At 43.7% G+C, this 12,787-nt stretch overlaps 1 protein-coding gene across 2 annotated transcripts in view; it reads right to left on the bottom strand.

The window, feature by feature from the left end:
* LOC134074145 (adhesion G protein-coupled receptor L2-like) overlaps positions 1-1,489 on the bottom strand; it is an 82,112-nt gene extending 80,623 nt beyond the window's left edge. The window contains exon 1 of one of the 2 annotated variants that reach the window (XM_062530412.1): positions 926-1,489. The gene's annotated coding sequence lies outside the window, so the exon portion shown is untranslated. The remainder of the gene's footprint in view (positions 1-925) is intronic. The other variant, XM_062530413.1, reaches the window with a different exon arrangement.
* Between the last annotated feature and the right edge of the window lie 11,298 nt (positions 1,490-12,787).

Below are 12,787 nucleotides of genomic sequence, written 5' to 3'. Positions count from 1 at the left end.
GAGTGTGTGTGTGTGTGTGTGTGTGTGTGGGGGGGGGGGGGTCAGGTCAAAATGTGCGTGTGTGTGTGTGTGTGTGTGTGTGTGTGTGTGTGTGTGTGTGTGTGTGCGTACGTACGTACGTGCGACTACGGCGCACAGTTGACATAGGAAGCGTAATTATAGGTGAATTATACATGTGCAGTCTAATGATCTCATTTTACCAGCTCAAACTGGGTCTCGTTTGAATATTAACATTTACAGAATCTGTTAACTCGTGTCTCGTTTAGTCTCCTGTTTCTTTGGTTTTCCAACATTCTATTAAAATAGGATAAAAACATGGTAAAATTAAACGTGTCACAAATAGTCCTAAAGAACTTATTTATTAGCCTAAACAACAGGAAGTTAATTCAACGCGTAAAGGCGAACATGTAAGCCTATCCTTCATACCTGTTCGGTAAAAACATATTCAATGAAATAATTACACCACCACAATCCAGCTAAGATTAGAGAGACGGCAGCAGCAAAAATCCACATCTGGAGTTTTCGTGTTTAAGAAACGGCTTTTTTTAGGAGGACCCCTGGTAGGCCTCTCAAACGGCTACCTCTATTATACTGGACCGAAACTACTCTACCTGGACAAAACCAAGCGAAATCACTTACGAGGGCTGGCAGACCAGCGAGCGAGTCGATCGTATCCTACAACGACAGTCCATAACTTCTAAAGCCGTAATATATACTTCTTATAGTAACCTGTAAATGGACAAACTCCCGTAGCATACCTGCCTTCAACAAAGTAGCCTACATTTTTAAACAGAGAGAAGCTTTCCTGCCATCAGAGAATAGAACGTCTACGGTCCAGTTTGGAGTGACGAAGTGAACACCTATCAGTGGAAGTGAAAACATTTCTTTAAATGTAAGAAAGGAGCAGAGACGGAAAATAACCTACTTACAAAGTATTGTGTTGTTCCAGTGTGGCTTTTTGTTATATCTGACGCAGCCTGAGACGATGTGGGACAGCCAGGCAGAGCTGAGGCGGGCAGCCTTTCAGTGGTGGACCCCTGAAACGCGGCTCAGTAGGCAGCACAAAGACTTGAATGGTTCCGATGCATTCTACACTTCTTCAGGACAAATCGTGCTCTCTCACGTAGCAGGTCTTTCTCCAAGTCCGTGCATTGCCGCAAATCGGCCGAACTCCATCCCAGATGCCTATTAAATCTAAACTATTAGTTCTCCTTGCGTCGCATCCCACTCCCGGCACTTGAAAATACAACGTATTTTAAGAAACTCCGCGCGACCCAGTGTTCGCGAGGTAAGGCGAATGGACAGGAAGAATTAAAGCTCGTGCTATGCAGCCAGATAGGCTACTCAAAATTTAGAAGAGCACATCTCATCTGTCGCCTTTGTCAATCCATAGACTCCACAAATATCGAATGGTCAGACTTGGCAAAAATGCCCGGAGAATCGGATAGTGCCAGGTCTGTAACTTGAAAGGACCCCTGCTCCATCCACTGCGCAGGCAGTGCGACTATTGGAGCAAACAAGGCAAAAAACACGGTGCGCCGGGTGCCTTCTCTGCAGCAGCTGGCTGTGGAGCTAGCCGAAAAAGACGGAAAGGAGGAGCCAGCAGGATCCGGAGTGGCTGCTCTCTCCGACATCATCTCCATAACAAAGCAGTGCTCTACAAAACAAAATTAATCACAGCACTAAGAGACCGAAATCCACAACGCATTTTCCGGCCAATTGCACAATTCAGCAAAAATGCCCTGTAGATAATAATATAAAATTAGATTGTGTTGTAGTCCATCTCACAGTCAATTTTAGTGTCAGTGAAAATGGTTGAAAATGTGGTCACCATTTTTAGTCAATCAGTGTGAAAATATTTTTACACACACACTGGAAGCGAGAGAGAAGGGGGGGGGGGGGGGGGGGGGGCTGAAGTAGACAAGAAGAAAAATCCTGATGTTATTTTCAGAGTTAACATTATAGGCAAGTTCAACACAACAGCGCAAATAAAGATACCTTCTTCACTTTGCCACCAGTAAGAGTTTTTCAGTCATGTCCTCCTATAAACAGTTATCCTCTTATCTGAGGTTATCTGAAGAATGCTCTACACCACACCAATCTGTTGTTGGATGGGAGACTTATACTCTGGCGAGGATACCAAACCATCAGTTGGTTCCATGCCAAGTCTTCAGTAGGCCTACCTGTTCTCTGAGACAGCAGCACTAATATTACCTTTCAGGGTATACCAGAGAATAGAGCCTCGCTGCCTTATGAAACATTCAAGATCTAACGGTATCCAGCATTTGAGCATGACCAGAGGACCTCCTCAAAGAGAAGCCTCTGCTGCAAGCTCACCCTGTAGGAAATGTATATATGCAGTGTGGACATGGAATATTTTCTGCTGCACCTGACCCTTAAAGAAATATAAAAACAGGCACTTTTGAGACAGTTGTGGTCGGAGGGTTAATTTCCACACTTTTTGTTTCTCAGAAGTCTGAGAAGCATACTGCCAGGTCAGTAGGTTCTGTTACACGTGGCTTCAATAATGAAAAAACGAGAGAGAGAAAGAAAGAGAAAGAGAGAGACTCCCAGTTGCACCAGGGAAATGCGAATTTGGGTCAAATCTACCAGGTGGAAAGTGAGAGGATTAGTTTGGAGCTCTCATGTTTTCGGAGGCATAATTTTACATAATAAAGAATAGCGGCGATATAGAAAACAGATGTAACACAGGTAATCCACTGGCACATATTCATATTTGGAGAAACAATGTTTATGTATGAAGCGCCTCTAAGGGGAAGGGTGCTTTATTTGAACTGACCACTGAGTGTATTTGTATGCTTTATTCATCCAAGGGTTTGGGTCTCTCCCTCACCTATATCACTGGAGCTGGGCAAGATCCAAAAAAAGGAAAGCCAGACCTGACTAATTATAGTAATTCTAATAATAATGGTGAATGACATAGAAATACCAGATAAATAGTGCTACTGCCATGGTTGGTGTGATTTAGAGTAATATTACAAAAGATGCAAAATGGTTTCTTGTCATCGCTTGAAGGCACAAACAGAGAGTGGGACGTTCAGCCACCAGATAAAAAAAAAAACAGTCCTGAATGTTGTCAAGTACTCTATGGTTTCAATATTTCATGCAGTTACATCAGCAACATCTTACCCACATTTTGCAATTGTTGGTCTGCTATAATGCTCACCCATGAGGAGATTTAACAAAAGCAAATAAAAAACACAATTGGAACGCAAAGTGTAGCCTCTGTGTAAGTACTGTCCATGGGCTTTTCTTAAAGGGATAGACTTCAGTGAGAGCGATCGATGAGCCATCTGCCATTTGTACACCGATATCAAAAGAAACTATTACACCAGTCAAAAGAAGTGCTCATGCCAGTCGCATGAGTGCAAGTTAGCTACACATCTGAAAAGGCCTCTCTGACAAGCGTAATAGTCGCTCTCACCCCACACAAGCGAGCCGTATGCTGCTAAGACATTCTGTGCCGATAAAAAATAATGAAAAAAAAGTGTCAGATTCTAGAACATGCAGATCAACCCCACAAAAAGCACCCGCAGCCTCGGTTGGCCGTAAAATAGCGATCCTTCTCTTTTTGAACTTTAAAACATGCCATCAAAACAATATGGCGCATTACAGCGACGCTGGCGTCAAATATGGCAGGGCTCTCTGTGCTCTCCCTGTGTCTCTCCCAATCTGCTCTTTATTCTGTCCTCCCATGCATGGGCTCTCGTCACAAATATGTGTTTCTCAGCATGGGGAAAACCTCACAAAGGATTGCGGGCCATTTCAACAAACCTTCACACAGCTAATAAGAGGGCAGTGCAGAGTGTTGTGGTTAAGGATGTCATGAGTCGTTATTCGGCGGTTTTGTTCATTAAGTTCAAAAGTGGTGGGCTCAAAAGTCAGTCCAAAGTGAGAAAACAACGAGACATTTTCTTGTTTTTTTAAAAAAAAAAATTTTTGATGTTGTTGAAAATTAAAAAAAAAAAAAAAAAAGAAAGAAAGAAAGAAAAAGGCCTGGCCAACTCAAAGCCGATGGCCCATATAAAAGCCTGTGATGAGCCACATTTTCATGGGCCTTCTTCTGAGATAAATCACGTAGCCTAATTCTATAGCACCACAATGTGTTTCAATCTTTCATTTGTAATGGTGCTCCGTACGATTTAACTCAGTTTCCTCCCATGCCTGAAATCGCCTTGGTCAGAAGGGGTGTGAGATCCTAAACCTGATGATGGAGAGAAATTAGGTTAGCCGAGCTTGGTAGTCGGTTTATTCAGCTCATTGTGAAATATTACCTAAATGCTAATGTTGCCATATGAAGTGAATAGAAATGAATTTGCACAAATAGGTTTCCGCACCCAAACTGGTTCACCATGCATGACAGAGGGAAGCAGCACTCCTGAATGAGTGTGCGGTGAAAAACTTGGGCCGACATTTTGTATTGTCGCCATTGTGTGTGTGTGTGTGTGTGCGTGTGTGAGTGTGTGTGTGTGTGTGTGTGTGTGTGAGTGTGTAATGTGCTGGTGGAGCAAGAGGGTGGAGGTAGGCTCAGTTGTGAGTGCAGGGATCTTTTCTGGAGTCTTTGTGCAGAGACACTGCCAAATGGAAACAGATGCTCTTCGCTCGCGTCCCAGTGGGGAAAAAAGAAAGAAAGGGAGACAGAGAGAGCGGGAGAAGAAGGGAAAAAAACAGAAGAAGAAAATAGATTTACAGTGTCTGATAATTCGGTTCCACAGTGGCTGACCTCCCAATTTGCTTCACTGTGCTGTGATGTGCATTCACTTCAGCAGGGCTTGTTCAGCAACACAAGGTATAACCATAAAGCTTTGCAGGCAAAGAGAGAGGGAGACAGAGTAGCCACGCAATTCCCCAAAGGATCTAAAAAGGTAAGATAAACATCAGACTATCCTTGTTGTACATTTGCATTTCCAAGCTTGTATCTTCAGTCCCAGTTAAATAGGCGAGAACAAAGGAAGTTAACAGTGGAACTCTTATGGACCGAGGAAATGGCTTGCTCTGTATGCCACCAAAATGAGTCTGTTGCCACTCGAGGCAGAGATATGAAACTGTCTCTAATTTTAGCACCAGGAGTTCAGAGGCATACCGTACAGTTTTGAGAAGGCGCACACTGAAAACAATAAATCAGACACAACACTAAACACCGGGGAGAACAATATGTGTATTAATTTTGAAAATTGACTCATTTCTGGAGAAAGGCAATACATTATTGCTCAAATGTGTTGGTGAAAATGCACACAAGGTTGTTAAAAAGTCTGATTTGAACATCATTTTTGACAAACAGTGCATATCTTTCTTTCTAATTAGAATCAGATGAAATTACACTTTTGATAGAGGCAGGACGGTTTCACTCGGTTAACTCAGATAATGATTATGTGTGAGATATTAAAAAGGGATTTTAGAAGCTGTAAAAAAAAAGTAAAAAAAAGTTTTCAACTTCATAACTTCATTTAGCTTTCACCCTCGGTTCTCTGTAGATCAATAAATTCCATCCTGTTACCATGCCCAAATGACCCCACAATACATACAGTATGTGCACATATAAACACACACACACACACACACACACACACACACACACACACACACACACACACACACACACACACACACACACACACACACACACACACACACACACACATACACACACAACACTGCCCATTAGCCTTCAAGATGATTTTTTTTTTTGCATCAGCCTATCAGAAATAGCCTTGAACCATGCTTGTTATGTCTGCCTGCCTGGGGGCCATCAATCTCTGTATGCAAGGCTTTATGCTCGCCTGTGGAAGCTTGTCCACTGCCTGGCCCCATGCACAGCAGCACAAATAGAACTGTGACATGCAGGTTGTCAAAATATGTGTACAGCAGAACCGGAGACCACCGGATGCCATCTCACAGCACGCCATGAAAGCACATGCATCCTCATTCAGACGGCCTCTGCAGCTGATGACTTTCTTTTTTATTTGTTTTCCGAGAGTAGACTCGTGTTTTATGAGGGCTGACACTGCTTTGACATGACGATGTGCGCACACATTTCAGCTCACTCTTCATACCCGACAAAATCGAGGCTTCCCCTATGTCACAGCGCTGATAATGAATGGATGCAATTAGTGCTGTGATTTGCATGGCTTCCTTGTTTTTGTCGGAGGCACCAATCATTCCTCGTATTTTGCAAAGGTTCAGAGAGTCCTTATTGCCACGGTTTCAGGACGTATTGTGGGAATGCATGTGTTGTGCACCAATTGCCTAATTAAGCCCTACCTAGCTGAGCTCAAAGTAATGTGACAGTTTAATAGCTGCTCATCTCTGTGGAATGATTCTAATAAGATAATAATTCAAACATTTCATATTTCAAAATATATTCTGTTCAATTTATGTTTTTTTTATTATTTTTTTTTAACAAAATTGCAGGTATAACTGTAATACTGTCAGCAATCTGAAACACTCAGTAGAATGTGACTATCTACTATCTAGAGGGTGCTATCAGAAACCATTGCCTTGAGAAATATCTACATTTTGATGAGTTGAGTTGGCAGAGGTGTAGTTGGACTTGTGGTGTGTTTGCATATCTGTGTGATTTATGTACAGCGGGTTCATTATGTAAAGATGAGGCAGTGGTGGCGTAGTGGTTAAGGAGCTGTGCTACTAAGTGATAGCCAGAATGGTTGTGGGTTCAGTTCCAACTGTTGTGCCCTTGAGCAAGGCACTTAACCTCGAGTTGCTCCAAGGACAATGGCCCTTCAAATATAACCACTTTGGATAAAAGTGTCCACTAGATGAGTAGATGTAAATGTGTGTAAAATTGTGTATAAGAAATTCTGTTTAAAGGCACTGGCAGTTTAAGGCAAGAAAAAAAAAATGATTCTGCGGTAATTCTTCAATGGCTCTCATAGTTTCTTAGTGTAGTGCATTTTATAGCAAGGCAGCTTAAAAGTTCACATGTTCCCTTGTTTTGCAATGGAAACCAAGTCGACAAGCCCCACGTTTGTATAATAAATATGCCACTCATTCCATTCGCATTGTCACAGGCTCAATCATGCTGACGCGTGTATGACTTACGCGTCCTGATGAGGTAAGTGAGAGTGGACGTATTATTTTGCATTTCAGAGCTTCCTCCCTGCTGCACATATCCGCCCGGCCCCAGCCCCAGCCCACACCATTGCCATGTGGAGCCTCCTCCTTCACTTTAGTGCATTAGCGTCTATGTAAAAGCGCTCATGACAGATACTTTGGCCCGTGCCAGACTGTTAGACAATGGCGGACTATGAGACAACAATAAAACGTTCAGATCAAAAGCGTTCACCCCTCTCCAGGCGCCAGACTGTCTGACACTGACTGAAATTGATTCTTAATCGGGTTTGTATGGACCGAGACCCCACCACTGGTGAGCGTGCCTCGGAGTGGACTTGCTCGGTTCTGTCTTTGGCGCAGGAAATGTGGTAACGCAATAAACTCACTAGAAGGACACAACATCTTCGGCGTGCACGGGTGTGTTTTTGTCTCTCCCCTGTCTGCGTCTGAGCGTGTTTATGTGTGTGTCTGCATGTGTGCGTCTGCGTCTCTGTGCGTGCGTTTTTTTTTCTTTTTCTTCTTAGTGCGTCATCTTCAAAAATCATTTTTCCAGCACAAGACCATCACTCCGACACGGTTTTAGCGAAACTGTCTGATTCTAACGGGATGTCATTACTCATCGGTGGTCAGGAGCAGTTGGCGTTTACCAGCTGTGTAGCTAAATGTCTTTGGGAGAGACTTGTCTTTTTTGGAAGCCATAAATCACTTAGGAATGCAGGCCACAGTTCTGAACAGCATGGTTGTCGCTGAGGTGATTTCCCCCCTCCCTCAGTTGACATTCCTCTTTATCTATTTTGGCTTGTGTTGCGTGCACATACAGTTGTGCTTCGACTGTTAAAAAAGAAAAAAAAAACGATGAGGGAGAGAGGGAGGATGGGGAGGGCATAACCGTCCAGTGTTCTCTTGGCCCTCCGCTGAGCCCCGGCATGCCTGCGCCTCTCCTGGAGAGAGGGGGGGTCAAACCCCCCATCTTGTTTGAGCTCATATGCAGCCCCAACCCCCCCAACACACACACACACACACCCACACACACACACACACACACACACACACACACACATACACTCTCCACCGCACCATGCTCACAGAAGAAGCTTGTTAACTGTATGGGTGGAGGGGTTGGACAGCCATCCCACAATGCCTCATTCTGGTGGAGAGAGAGAGAGAGAGAGAACGAGAGAGAGAGAGACAGAGAGAGAGAAAGAGAGAGAGAGAGAGAAGGGGAGTGAGAGAGAGGGAGTGAGGCAAAGAGAGGGGGAGAGTGAAGGGGGAATCTGCAGTGGATTAGACCTCATCTTTGGCCTCGTCTGGTCTCAATTTCATAGATTTTATTCAGCGTCAGGCATGAGGGATGCTTCTAGAAACGAGCACATTTCCAACAGTCCACTGCTATTCTCTTCAGCTCGGATATATACGGGCGCGGCGCACACAGCCACCGGGAACAGTTCAATCTAATGGCAAAAACAATAACAATAATCTAAATAATGATGATGATAATATCTTATTTGTTGCAACGTAATTCTCCCCGCCAGTGCCTTCCGTCGTCCTTGGTGCAGCGCGCGCTCTCTCCCCTTCATGCCTTTATCTTCTCCAAGTGTATGATAGAGAGGCTCGGCACTTCAAGGCAGCAGTGATTCACTGATTGCGCTGGTCCAAGCTTTAGTCACGGAGCTATTACTTTGAGAGAGGCATTACTCATGCAAAACAATTTTTATATAGGGCAGTGGAAATATGCTCGCTGGAAGGTTCTCTTCCTTTAAGTGCCTGTGTCGCTCCTCTCTCCAGGCATAAAGGAGGAGGATGAGCACCTGCAGTGGCCGGGGCCCGGCTAGAATGGCACGCCTTTGATCCCCAGCTGTGGGAGACGTCACCCGGGGAATTTTAAGGGTGCTGCTGCCGCTGCTGCTGCTGCTGCTGCCAAGCGGTGTGACTGTCGTAAAAGGAAAAAAAAACAACAACAACAAGAAAATCAGGGCGTCCCAACAGTCCCCTGGGGTGGTCCTCCTCACAGCTCTTCCCAGGGTGGGCTGAGAACGCATACAGACTCAGAGCACAAGCAGAATATACACCCCCACATACACACACACACACACACACACACATGCACAGCAACTATTCTGGGTCTGGAGCAGTAGAAGTGGGAGCTGGCTAAGTGCAAAGGTGTGCCATAAACTCATGGTGGTCCCTTCACTCTATTTCCTTTGCACACCACACCTCTCATAACAATGCACATGCTCCGATGTGTAAAGCACCAGTAGGGTGTTATTTCATAGGGCCCAGATCTGTGCGTTTGCTATTGCATTTTCTCAAATGTGTCCACTTCATAAAGCATGGCGTGGTTAAAAGATACTATATATAGCAGATGGTTGCCGGCCTGAAACTCCTTAATTTGTAACTGTGTCATGGAAGGCATTTGGGTTTTGGTACATTTACTTTTAAGATGTACATTTTCTAATTTGAAATGCCACAAGGGACACTGCAAATATGCCTGGTGAGACCTATATAATGTTTCTCTGTTTGGTTAGACCAACATGTCTGTGCCTTCACTAGGGATAAACATGCTGGATGGTGGCGCTTTATGATTGCCCCATGTTAGTAAAAACTATGTTATGATCGCCACAAAAGACTCCACAAAAGGCTGGATGTTATCAGTGGAAACTGGCGCTGCCATTGTCAGTGACTCCAGTGTTTACCTCTTGGTCCCCAGTGTGGTTGCTTGATATGGAGTCTGTTGTTGTGATAACAGATGGGAAGCAGCGATCCCACCGACCATTTCTTGCTTTCGCTAAACAGCAGAGCACTGTTAAATACAGGCTTTCCTCACACATTGTTTTCAAAAATATCACTGTTATGAACTGTATTTTTCCCCTCCTCGATGTGCTGAAATAATGAGAGTGGTGGTCGGGCTGCCAAGAGAAACTAGTAGGGACTGTACTTCCCTGACATCAAGCATTTTAGTTCTGCCGTGGTCCACAGACTGTATGCTGTACAGACAATTAGAGCTGGAACAAAAGATATTCCTGCCAAATCAGATTCCAAAAGCCATTCTCACTGAAAAGACTGACGTTATGCTCCCATGTGGTTGTGTTAGAGTGGCTTTCTCATTGGTTACAGAGGCACTTCTGAGAGTCCTGTGTGATTGTCTGTTTATAATTTGACACACTTTGATTCTGCATTCGAACAGCCCAAAACAATTTCATATTCATTCATCTGGTTTAACCTAAACATGGATGCATGGAAAATTGCTGTTATTTCTGAGAAATCTGCAGAGCTCAACCAGTCACTTTGTATTTTCAAAACCATTGGAGACTCCAGTCATCCTCAATTCAGTTCATTATGGAACCTGACAACATATCTGATCTTTTTTCCCTATACCTTCCACATGCTCAAAGGTCAATAATTACTCACAAAAGTCAAAAGAAATTTTTTGGGAATGCAGCATCTATGTAGTGAATAACGCCAAGGGCAAATTGCTCTAAAACTGTACGCTTCACAGAAATATAATTAGCACCATACAAAGATCTTTATTACAAATCTGAAACCAAAAGCTCTGATCAGCTGATCATGCTGGCCTCTTTAAAACATGTTTTTCCTCACTTGACAGGAAAAGCCCGTGTGGAAATGGAGGCTATTTTTGTTTTGAATTCCTCGTTTGAATGCGCTATTCGGTCGGTTCCTCTGTTTATATCTTTGTTTTGACATTCGCAGACGGTTTGAAGGCCCATTTTTTATTTCCCCCAGTCCTTTTCGGCTTTTTTTTTCTGAGTTTTACAGCATTCCACCCCAAACCAGAGCCCCTTGTATTTTAACAGGAAAGCACTCCTCTGTAGTGCGGCTGGGAGTCGACAGCCTCTGCCAGATTTGTGGCCTGTTGTGGTTCAAGGGAACAGCGCCACAGGGAGCGGCAGGGAGGCTCTCTCAGATTTCAGGACCAAACTCCGCTTAAACCTGCGGAGAGAAAATTTCCCTCTCCAATATTTCAAAATCAGCTTGGGTTTACTCCATGGTCAGTGAAAATGTAATCCCCTTCCTGAAATAACGAGGTCCCCGAATTGCAGTGACTCTATCCGCTGGAAGTTTGGAGGGGGGCGGGGGAATGAGGGTGCTTTCGAAGATATTCTCTCAGCAGTTTGACCGTTATGCTTTCTCTGCTGGTTCAAATGAGCCTCGGTCCATTCCCTTCCTCAGACAGCATTTAGCATATCTTCCCCTCATTCCCCTAGTGCCAATCAAAGCCTCATTTCTGCTAACGTGTTGACTCACTCCATTATCCCACTATTTCTAAAGCATCACACACAGATGCCAACTCCCAGTGACACAGCACTGAGATGTAGCGGTGTAACAGGTGATTGACTTGCAAACAGGTGCACGGGCCCACTCTCTCGAGAGGCCGGATCAGCCTCTGTGGGCAAGTTACAAGAGCTAATCCAGCTTGGACATGCCTGTTTTATGTGTTGCACACACTATAAATACCAACCCTTGTCTAGACTGAGAGGTTTAGCAATATGTCTGCAAGCGCTGCGTGGTGTCCTCTCACAGCTGAGGACTCACTCAGGTGCTGTTGCGGTGCTGCTTTTTTTGCTGTCGCGCTTTGAATTGCGTTCATTCAATAATGATCCTATAAATATTGCAAGAGTGGAGAAAGGATCTTATCAAAGGGACTGGGCATGTCAGAATTAATCATTTCTTTTTTTGTGTCCACAGTCAATGTGAAGCAGATATTGCAGAAATCACTCATAAAGGTAGAGCAATATAAGTGCCTCAGCAATGAAAACTTTATTTCCCATTGATTTGATATGAGGACTTGTCATCTCCTCAAATAAATATGAAACCAAGTTCTACATGGTCAGAGAGATTTAAATTAACAAGAGCACAGGGAGCGCCGTGATGGGCTTTGACAGAGAACAGATGCTCCTTCCTCGGGATACATTTCCATTATATTTTATACCATTTAGTGTTTCAACACCAGCTGTATCTCAAGCACTTGCCTGTGGCACCAGCAATGCACTCCAGGAGATATTAGTGGTTTTCTTATCATCTGGACAAAAAGTTCTGAGTTATTTACATTTGCAACAAAGTTCTACCATAACTGCAGTCACTTTCAGGGATCTCCATAGCTAGTGAATGCTAGAGAGTGGCTGGAGGGAGCAAACGAAATGGTAATTAAGAAGCAGGGCCCTTATTAGCAGGAGTGAATAATGGCCGTGTGTATTCCCTCTTGATCCAAGTTTTTATTTGCCCATTTGAAAAAAGTAAAACGAAACGTAATAATGAATCAAGTTTTTAATTAATGGAACTAGCCCGCTATTCAGAATATGTGGATTATCCCTGAAGAAAAGAAGAGATAAAATAATAATTTAGTCATAAGGACTTTTTTGAGCAAACGTTAATAACGGTCACACGTAATCCCTGTTGATCACATTTTTGTATTTGGCCATGTGAAAAATGGAAGCCAATAATGAAATATAAAGTTTTTAAACTCGCTGTCGATTGCCCTCCGCTTTAAGGACATGGATCACTGTCCATTGTGCTGCCGCCTATGCTTTGCTCTTAATTCATTCTGCACTTAAACTAATTATAAGCAATTAATTAAACAAACAACACACAATAGAACAGTATTCTCGCCCACCACTGCAATAATATATCATAGGTGCCCCAAATACTTGAGTCTGAACCAACCCTGTCTGTATAGTTG

The sequence above is a fragment of the Sardina pilchardus genome, chromosome 2 (genome assembly GCF_963854185.1).
Source record: "Sardina pilchardus chromosome 2, fSarPil1.1, whole genome shotgun sequence".
Classification (NCBI taxonomy): domain Eukaryota; kingdom Metazoa; phylum Chordata; class Actinopteri; order Clupeiformes; family Clupeidae; genus Sardina; species Sardina pilchardus.
The sequence above is the reverse complement of the archived record's forward strand: the minus strand, read 5'-3'. Positions and strand labels throughout refer to the sequence as shown.